This window comes from Eucalyptus grandis, chromosome 7, assembly GCF_016545825.1.
Source record: "Eucalyptus grandis isolate ANBG69807.140 chromosome 7, ASM1654582v1, whole genome shotgun sequence".
In the NCBI taxonomy this organism is placed as follows: domain Eukaryota; kingdom Viridiplantae; phylum Streptophyta; class Magnoliopsida; order Myrtales; family Myrtaceae; genus Eucalyptus; species Eucalyptus grandis.
Genome location: NC_052618.1, coordinates 47,803,449 through 47,813,554, shown reverse-complemented (window position 1 = coordinate 47,813,554; position 10,106 = coordinate 47,803,449). Strand labels below are relative to the sequence as shown.

The 10,106-nt window shown below is 37.6% G+C and overlaps 1 non-coding gene across 1 annotated transcript; it reads right to left on the bottom strand.

Moving 5' to 3' along the window:
* Window positions 1-96: 96 nt before the first annotated feature.
* Window positions 97-168, bottom strand: TRNAD-GUC. The gene has a single exon. It is a non-coding gene; the product is annotated as a tRNA-Asp (tRNA).
* Between the last annotated feature and the right edge of the window lie 9,938 nt (window positions 169-10,106).

Sequence of the window (10,106 nt, the reverse complement as noted above, 5' to 3'; positions counted from 1 at the left end):
GATCGAGTGGGGGTGAGTTTAGTCCGTTGAGATGTTCGACCCAGAGGGACTGATCGACGGACCAAAAAATGCGAAGAAGGAGAAAAAAATTAAAATCGCCGTTGCCGGGGATCGAACCCGGGTCTCCCGCGTGACAGGCGGGGATACTCACCACTATACTACAACGACTAGGTTGTGTCGGAGCGGCACAGTAATTATAAATAAACTTCTTTATATGTTTCATCACCTTTCCGGCTTTCCCTAATCCCATCAAACGATTAAATCGGGTCGGGTTTTGACCAAATAAAAAATTGACCTGACCCAAATCCACGTAAGATAAATCTAATGACCAATACACAACTTGACTCATATTGCTAAAATACTTCATATTTAACTTAATTTGTGAAAACTTATATTCAAATTAAGATAAGAGCAAAGAATGAGCAAGCGTAAGATTGAGTGAAGTAAAAGAAAATCATAAAAGTAGGGTTGGGTCTAAGTAAGTTGTGGCTCATTTGACATTTATATTATTTGTGCTTTATAATTTTAAATCTATGTATGACTCATTTATTGAATATAACATAACTATATAACAGCCTAATTTATCAAATATGGGCTAAGAAATGGGTTTATAGGTCTAGATTTTACTAGTACTCAAATGTTAAAACTTACCCACTAAACTAATGGGGGAATTACTAGTTTTTTTTTTTGTTGGTCATATTCTAACTCTCAACTCACTATCAAACTTTTACCATATCTCTTTACAAAGTGTGAGGATCAAAACCCATACCTAAAACTTAATATCCCTACCATAATCCCTCTATATTCCCCACATCTTCCTTCTCATGTGAAAATAGTGGCCACTAGAGTAAACTCTAATGGTTGGGGAATCACTAGTTATAAATAGATAGGTGGTTACTTACTTTTTCCGCTATGAAATCATTCATAGGGGTGTGCATGGTTCATGTGGGCGGTTCCTGACCTATAACCATAAACCACATGCTAAGGACCGGTTTCGAAAAATTGGAACCGGAATCCACCCGTTTGTTACATGAATCCACCCGAGAACCGGACTGTCGGTCCAGTCCGGTTCCCGGGTGTATCCATAGAACTGGTCTCACCAATAGAGAAAGGGATAGACCTATTGTTGTCGAGGGCGACAACGATTTTCCAGAGTGCCAAATAGAGAAAGGGACGGACGGATGGACGGCGATTTTGGTGAAAGTAAGAAAGAAAAAGAAAGAACATTCTTTATGTGAAAGCAAGAACAAGCAATGGGAGGGGCAATGTCAAAGAACCAAAAAGACAAGACTTCACAGTGGAAAGAGAAGGCTTTTGAGCCGGAAGAAAGATGGGTATTTGGGAGGGTTCTGGTACTTGGATTTGGAGGGGTGGATGTGGTGTTTTAGGGTTTCTTCGCTACTGTTTTGCAGCTCCCTTTTGTGCCATTTCACCAGGAAGCGACGGAGCTCCGCAGCGTCGATGGAGGATGGCGAGCTGGGGTCTTTTGAGTTTTTGGGGAAGGAAGGGAGCGTGGAGAGCTGTAGGCTCTCGGGACTTGGTAAGGTTTTTTACGGTGGGTCAATTAACGAGCATGAAGTTGAAGCTGGAAAATGATGGTGATGGAGAGAGAGAAAAATTCGATGGGGCTTGTTAATTAGTAATTTCAATTTTTTAATATTAAAAATTAAATGGTCCAGTCCGGGTGGGCGGGTGGACGAATCCGCTCATGGAACCGGGAACCGGACCGGTTCCCTCAAGAACCACCGGTGGTTCCGAGCAGTCCGGACAAATCCCGATTATTTTGCACACTCCTAATCATTCACCACATTGAAGCCTTGTCTATTAACACTCCAACATAGGACCATGCTTCTCTACATGAAAATTTTACTGTAGCCACATGAAGAAAGTACCATCTCCTGACAAATTAATTTTTTTGTTACAAAATTCTAAACTAATATATTCATGATCAACAAACCTCTATGTTACTTCTGTTAATATCCTATTAAGTTATTGACATGAAAATACACACGACAAGCAATTTGTTTGATATGGATCTAATGTGGAAATTTGGCATAAATGGTTTTAAACATCATCATTATGGGGAAGCCAAATATGAAGGAAAAAAACCGAGATTGTGAATCATGGCAAAATTTAATATGCTTTTCTCTCCTCCAATCACCAAGGGAAAATTAGAGATTTCAACCAATTTTTGAAACATGAGAGAACTTTTGTTTAGAAGGGAAGCTACTGAAAATGGCAAGAATGGATGGAAGTCATTATCCGTAGCCACCAAGAGGATCCTCAACTCTCTGATAGAGATAGGGCGATGGAGATCAGTGAGACTTAATAAATTCTTCGCTCAAGAACGATTATCCTATGAACTTGGCATGGCAAAGTTCGCCTAGAAATACGTTGCCAATAATCCTAATGCTCGCCCTAAGAAGCCCGACGTTTTGTGACTCTTTCCAAGATCTGCTTTTCCAACGTGCCTGAATTTCTAAGATGAAGTTATCTCCAAAAGCCATTTAATTTCACATTAGGAATTCAACGACATATGGGATGGAAGCTAATGGAGAGAGATTTGTTTCTAGTATATCGGCTTAAAATTTATCACAATACAAAAATTAATTCGAGATGAACGAGCATATTAATTCTTTTGATGGTATTATCTGCAATCTTCATTATTATGCATTGTTACCGAGAAATTTGGAAAATTGTCTCGGAATTGCCAATATGAGTCTCTCTTTTTTTTTCTTTTTTTTTTAATAGCAAAGAGAGAGAGAGAGAGACAATGACGTCGATAGGTAGTAAATGACGTAAACATGGTATCTCCTTTTTCTTTCGGAAGCGGGAAAGAAAAATAAAGGCGGGGTGGAAAAGGGAAAACGAGCAGAGAGGGCGAAAAGGGTGCGTGGCCCCGAGACGGAAACCGCACGGAGTCGGGTCCGAACTCGACACGTATCGAAGGGGACCACGTTCCGCGCACAGGCCACTCCTGTTTTCCCACCATCTTCTCGGGAGGCCGTACCGTCTCAGACGACGTGCGTGTCAACAACACGGACATCATCGGTACTGTGTTCCGGTATTTCATACGTCACAAAGCGCCGCGCCATGCGCTTCCTTCTTCTGACGGACGAATCCCCCAGTCGCATTCTACTCAGCGAACACTGACTCATGAGCTTTTCCCACTTCGAAAAGCTTCTGCCATAGCACACCTGATGCTGCACCATGTGCGTCTCGTTTCCCCACGGAAGCGATTAGCAAGTGTGGACCATGATCATGGGCGATAAACATCCATGTACGTGTAGATTCCGATGATAAGCAAATGATTTCAATAGCTTTCATTTCGATCCAATTCCTTGCTTGCTGACTTAAATCGGCAAATGGGAGCTTCTGGAGTCAAATATTGATAGTTCGAATTGCCTTTTACTCAATCAATTATTGTTAAAGGCTATTGAGATAGAGTGTCCAGTTTAAGTAAATCCTCTCGCCTCTTGTCCCCAAAATTAAGCCTAGGTGTAATTAATTAACAATTCACAGAGGACAGCAAGGTAGAATAAGAGAATTCAACACACAGTTACATAAAATTTGATATCTTTTAACGGTCTGATGATAATTTTGTTTAGTTATTTATTTTCTCAGGATTCTTAGTTTAAATGATCTCATGGTTGATTTTTTTTTGGTATGATTGAATGCGAAGAATATTGGACATACTAATTTCCATTCTCCCTGATCTTTTTGTGGGTTCTATCTCTTGGTTTCCATCTAGTTCTTGATCTTCATCTATTGAATTTTCTCCCTCCTGTTGAGCGATCTTACACCTTAAAACCTAAATGCAGTGTTTGTCTAGCTCGGTCCTCTTCCTCATTACCCTTTTGTTAGATCTCAGCAACTGCGTACTCTTCATCAAATAAATCTTCACTAAGCTCACTGCTAATGTTAAAACAAGTCGCACAAGCACCAATGGAAGAAATGCGTACTCATCCTTCATGCAATGGTAAAATTTCCTTAATAGCAGACCTAATACAATTGTTATGTTGTGTGAATAGATGTTGACTGTAGAACTATCTATTATAATATGCTGTACATATAGTTCCATAAACATTTATTTGAGTTTGGTTTTGACTGGCCTTTCGCTTTCCCCTCATTTCATACGTAGCGACGTCTCCAGTGACTGTTATTTTCCAGCCTCTCCTTACCTCTCAAACCGGCATAATGTGCGGATTGGTGAAGACTCAAATCATCTCTCTTAATACTGCAATTAATTTTGATGGAGGTCTAATGTTGCCGATGCCAAATATGTAATGTACAATTCGCTATGTGCAGAAACAATGTTGTAAGTCCCGGCTACGAAACACTAAAATGTCAAAGTTGGTATTCGTAACAAGCCATTTTACGACTTGATTAGTTGATGACCTCGAAATCTTGAAACATTTCAGTTGCATTATCACTTCTTTCTTTGCCAATGTGAATCTAAATGCCATAAAGGCCATTTTGCTCAATTGCAACATTCATGTTGTGCAAATGTTGCTGATCACCCTAGACCAAAGCCTTTCAAGTCGAGGCAATATCTAGAACTGATGAATTGCCTTCTTTTTTTTCTGGCATGGCTGCAACCATCTAGAAGTACCAAAGACGCAGGCATGTTTCTGGAAATGGAAGCGACCCAAGATCCGAAAAAATTCAGGTGTTAACTTAATGAAACTTAGGGCTAGCTCCCCTTCTTGATAACTTAGCGTGTTGACACATCTCTCATGCACTGGATTTCAAGCAGAGCTATTACCAAGAATATGTAAAAGTGAAGACTCAAGTCAAGCACCATAGCGTACACAAAGGTAGGCGCGACATTGATCTAGAGGGGAAAATAATTTGTTTGCTTGTATTGCTAGAGATGATTCGACGAGTGAGGAGGAAAAGTTCCTTAAGACATCTTCCGAGTTACTACCAAAGATTATCGCGTTACTTTTGTTATCTGTAATTTCCTTAATTAATTGTGCAAAAATTCACGATGCTCTTTACTTCTTATAGCGCCATTAGTTGTTTGCTGGTCAATGCTTTTAAAGTTTAGTTGCTCTGGAAAAGTAGAATGCTATCTGAACTTCAAGTCATATACTGTTAACTGGATGAACTTCGCAAAAAGGTGTGTGTGTGTGTATATATGAATATTCGCTATCTGGTGTGGGTGTGGCTGATTTACAACCGGCGTATGTAATTGGCATAATTTTCTTGATTTACACGAGGACATGCTACTTGAGACTAGCAATACCCTAAAAAGAAAGGTAACAGCAATACCAACATCTGTTGAAGTTTACAAGTATATAAAGTTGCATATTACTTTACCCTAAGTTGCAGCACGATCAGTTCACTTCTATACTTACACATTGCAGTAAAAGAATGTCTTGATGATCTTCGCCCATCCTCGTTTTCTCCAACATGACGTCTTTCTGTCTTCCGCCCCTCAAAACAATTTGCTGGCCTTATATCATTGTGCTAAAGATTTGTGTGTCTGCCTCTTTGTTCCTTCAGAGTTGGTGAGGAAGCGCCACTAGTTACAGTTCTGGTCTTTCGGGATAGCGCCGTGATTGTTCATTATTAGCAAGACGGATAACCATTGTATTAAAGATTAGTTTGCCAATAAACAGGCGTACATCCAGTCCCTGGTATGTGATGTGAAAAAGGTAAGTGTCTGCGAGTACGTACATGCGCACCCTTGTATGTGTTTTCAAGTACTTGTACATCTCACAAATACTTTTCCTAGTGCTGGATAACGCAAATTTGGGTAAATCAGAAAGCTGATCAGTTGCATTCAAATGGCATTAATCTAAAACTACAGCAAAAAAAAAAATGCGACTAAGCATGCTTGAATGAACATAACTGATGGCCGATTGTGTTTTGTTTCCACTTAAATCCAATGCAGAAGCGCCGTGCTATGCTATCAAGAAACGATCTAATTAAGCAGTGGTTTCTCAAATTGATTCGGCAGCCAGAGGAGATTGATTCTAAGCTTCAATCGTCGCAGAACTCAGATGGGGGAGACCGAAACGTGATTTACAACAGTCAAGCTGCTCAGTTGCAGTATAACTTTGAACCCCTCAGCTATAACATGCACTGCTGATCGGGCAAAATTTCAACAATTTTCCTTAGTCCAGAGATTGTTTACTATCATCTTTGGGTAAACCACCTTTTGAAAACAAACAACTTCCTAACAAGCAGCATTGGTCGATCGACATAGATATATAAAAATAAAAATAAAAAATTAGATTAAATCCGAAATCTAAATGCTTTATTTTGTATTGAAAAGCTAAGCATTCACGTTTCTTGTGAATCTAATTTATTGAAATTATGTCCTGTAAAATGGAATAATTGTAATTTTCTAAAATAATAGATAGGAATACTACAAATAAGGCCATTGCGACACCCATCAAAGGAGTAGTTCCCCATCTAGGAGCTAGTTTACCATATCATGAATTCAATGGTTTCAATAATAGTTAGTCTTAATTTGGATCTTAGAAATACCCTCAACGGTTTGTGTAGCCATGAATCCTAGGGCCATATAGCACAATAGTCATTGGATAATGTGAGAATAACAGTTTATTGTGAGCTATAAATTTTTAAAGAAGTTGGTCCCATGACAATTTATAATTATTTGTAATTTAGTTTTTGTGGTATAGAATAGACTATTATTCTCATAGTATATTAAAGACCGTCACATAATCATCTCTAAATCTTAAACGATATTATCATAGATCCATTTTGGTCTTAAAATGATATAATAAAGGAAACAACAACCCTAGTAACCATCTTTCCACTAAAAAAAAAAAAAAACTTAGTTACCATCTCTTTATCTGATTTATTTGTAAGTTTTACTGGGTATGCCTTATATACTACTTTTGGGCAACCTTCCCAACAATTAAGAGATCCATTCAAAGGACACGAGAACTAGTTGAAGTAATGAGCCGCCTAACATTACTTCAGTTCAATTAATATAATGAAAAATGACTTTTTTAGTTGGAACTTTAGGTGGTTCTCGGGAAAAGTAACAAAAAAAAAAATATCCCTAAAATTGAGACTAAGAGGAATGTGTAAGGTTAAATTGCCAGCGTGGAATCACACGGGACAAGCAACCCGTCTAACATGCATCCGGCATGGAAATCAACAAAAATGGCACTGTATGGGAAGCCAAATTTGAAGGAAATAAACCGACATTGCTAAATGGGGCCAAATTGAATATGCAAATTATCTCGACAGATTTTCGAAATCCAAGGGAGCTCTCCCTTCGAAGGAAAGCTGCCGAAGATGGTACAATGGAGAGGAGTTGCTATCCACGGCCAGGGTACTCAATGGAGATTAGGTAAAGGAGAATCTGCGAAGGGATACGTTGTCAACAATCTAAATGGTCGCCCAAAAAAGGCCTAAGTTTCATGACTCTTTCCAAGATCTTTTCTTCCTCGTCGAACTGAGGTCCATCGAACAAGCCTGAATCACTAAGGTAACGTCAATTCTAAGAGCCATTTATGTTGAATTTCCATGTTAGATCCATGCCAAATGAATTGCTGCTCACATGTAATTCTACGTAAAAATTCAACACTACATTGGATAGAAGCAAGCACAGAGTAGATTTTATCACGAATGTACTTAATTAAATTTTATTATGATGAAAAATTAATTTAGGGTAAAAATTACGCAGGGGTGTGGGATCCTTAATGGTTATAATTCTAATCTTTATTATGCATTTTATGGTTTGAGAAAATTATGTCAAAATTATTGGAAAAGATGAAAAAAAAAAGATCAACTGTTTGAGTCGAGCAAACACTATCCTTAAAAATAATTATGCTCTTTAGAGTATGAAACTTGGTACAATGTCTAGCAGCTATTCTCTCAAGACACAACATAGCTTCCTCTATACTATGATGAATGATAAAGGAAACGAGAACAACAAATTTGTATGCAAAGCTTAACAAAGAAAGGAAAGAAAATGGAAGCTAAAAAGAATTTTTTTGTTTTTGTTTTGGATTATGTTCGAAGTAACAATTTGCAAGTGAAATAAAGAAAGAGTTGTTTTTCTTTCATCAATTTTTACATGAAATTGAAAATTGTTATAAATTGATGGCTATCAAAACCATTACAAATTAATACCTTTTATAGGGGCAAGCAGTTCTAGGGGTCGGTTCAAGTTCCATTAGAAACATGAAAACCTATCTGTTGAATTGGTTCTCCAGCTTTTGAAACTTTCAATCTACTTTAGGACACTTACCATGTCACAAGTCTCGAAATCTATATGGGAACTAAACAAATTCCTATTATTTATTTCATTTTTAGTCAAGCAAAATGAAAGTAAACACAACAACAAAAATGAAAATTATCTATTTGTCAATAGCAATAATTCTATTACCAAAAAAAAAAAGAAGCAATAATTCATAAAAGACGAACATGTAAAAGAAATTTGATAAAATAAACAATAAAAATTCAAAACATATAACACAAAATCTAAATTATAGAATTTCGGTCCTCAATCATCCATGAAAAATTGGCCGATAATAACTCATTTACAATTTAAGCATGAATTCTTCAAAAAAACAAAGACAAAAGAAGTCTTGGTCAAATAGAGCGAATTATCAAAGAAATTTGGACTAAACTTTGTTTCTTTTCATGACAAAAAGCTAGCTCTACTTTTGCTTTTCATTATTACTAATTCTTTACAAAGTATTTTTTATTCAATTAAGTGAATAATTGCACCCAATAAAGACATTAATTCAAGATGATTTTTTTTTAAATTTAAATGAAATAAAAAAATATAGTGTTGTTTCTTTTTAATAGAGTGGTTAGATCGAAATAAGTTGGGGCATTTGATTTTTGTTTTAATGGAAAAAGCCACAAATTACCTCAAACTATATCCATTGTGACATATTTATCATAAAAAAAAAAATTCTGACATTAAGAATCCCTTACTATATCCATTGCAACACAATTATCTTAAATTTTTTTAGGTATAAAAAAAAAACCCCAGATTTGTATGTATATAACACATTGACCCTTTATCAATGTTCAGTTAGATAATTTTTCAATTAAAATAACATCAATTTTTACGCCACTTAAGCTACATGGGCATCGTATTAATACCATTTACTTGCTAACATCCATGTAGGCAATTTTTTAATGATTCTCATTAACATAACTTTAACGGAGAGAAATGCGTCACTTGAGTATAAGTTTGAAATTTTTGGTGTGAAAAAAAAGTTTAGGATAAATGTATTACAGATGATGTAATTTAAGTTTTTTGTGACTTTTGTCCTTAACTTAAGTGTGTAAGAAAATATTAGATGTTAAAAATACGTGTGTACATGGGAATAACCTATAGATGAGGGCTATTTAATGGTTCGGTCCAGTTTAGTTCCTACCAAAAATAAAAAATTGAACTACATAACACATATTCCAAAAGATATGAAATCTGAAATTAGATCGAATCTCTGCAAGATCCTAGTTGTCATAACTTTTTCAAATATTCAACAGAAATCACTAACGCAGATTTCTTTTCTTTTCTGAGTTGTCGGAAGAGAGGGAAGTATACAAGGAAGTCGCCAGCTGTAGCTGGTGGTAACCTACGAAACATTGGTATTTTTTTTAAAAATTCCACCCCTTTGCTTTTTCCACTCGGGAGGGGAAAGATAAAGTGTGAAAAAAGGGAAAGAAGCCCAAAGAAAGAAACTAGCAAAGGAAAACGAGAGAGCGGGGAATGAAAAAGGAGTGGCCCCAGGAGGGGAAAGCGTACGGACCGGGGGCTGAACTCGACACGTATCGAGGGAGGGCGTACGGCCGCACAGGGGGCGACCCCATCTTTTACCCGCATCGTCTTCCAGCGGGGGCGTGGTACCGTCCTCCTCGGACGACGTGCGTGTCAACTTGGGCATCATCAGTGCACGTAGCCCGTGGGGCTACTCTACGAGACCCGCTCAACTGCTGTAATGATCGAAGAGCCTCCACCAGTCGCTAATTCTTCATCAGCACATGCCATTAAGTCGCGACAGCGAATCCGAGGTCGACACGCACGAGAATCTTGGCCGTCCGCATCTGGTTTTGTTTTCATGACAAGTGCGGGCATGACATGCCCTTCAGGGTCGCCTCCT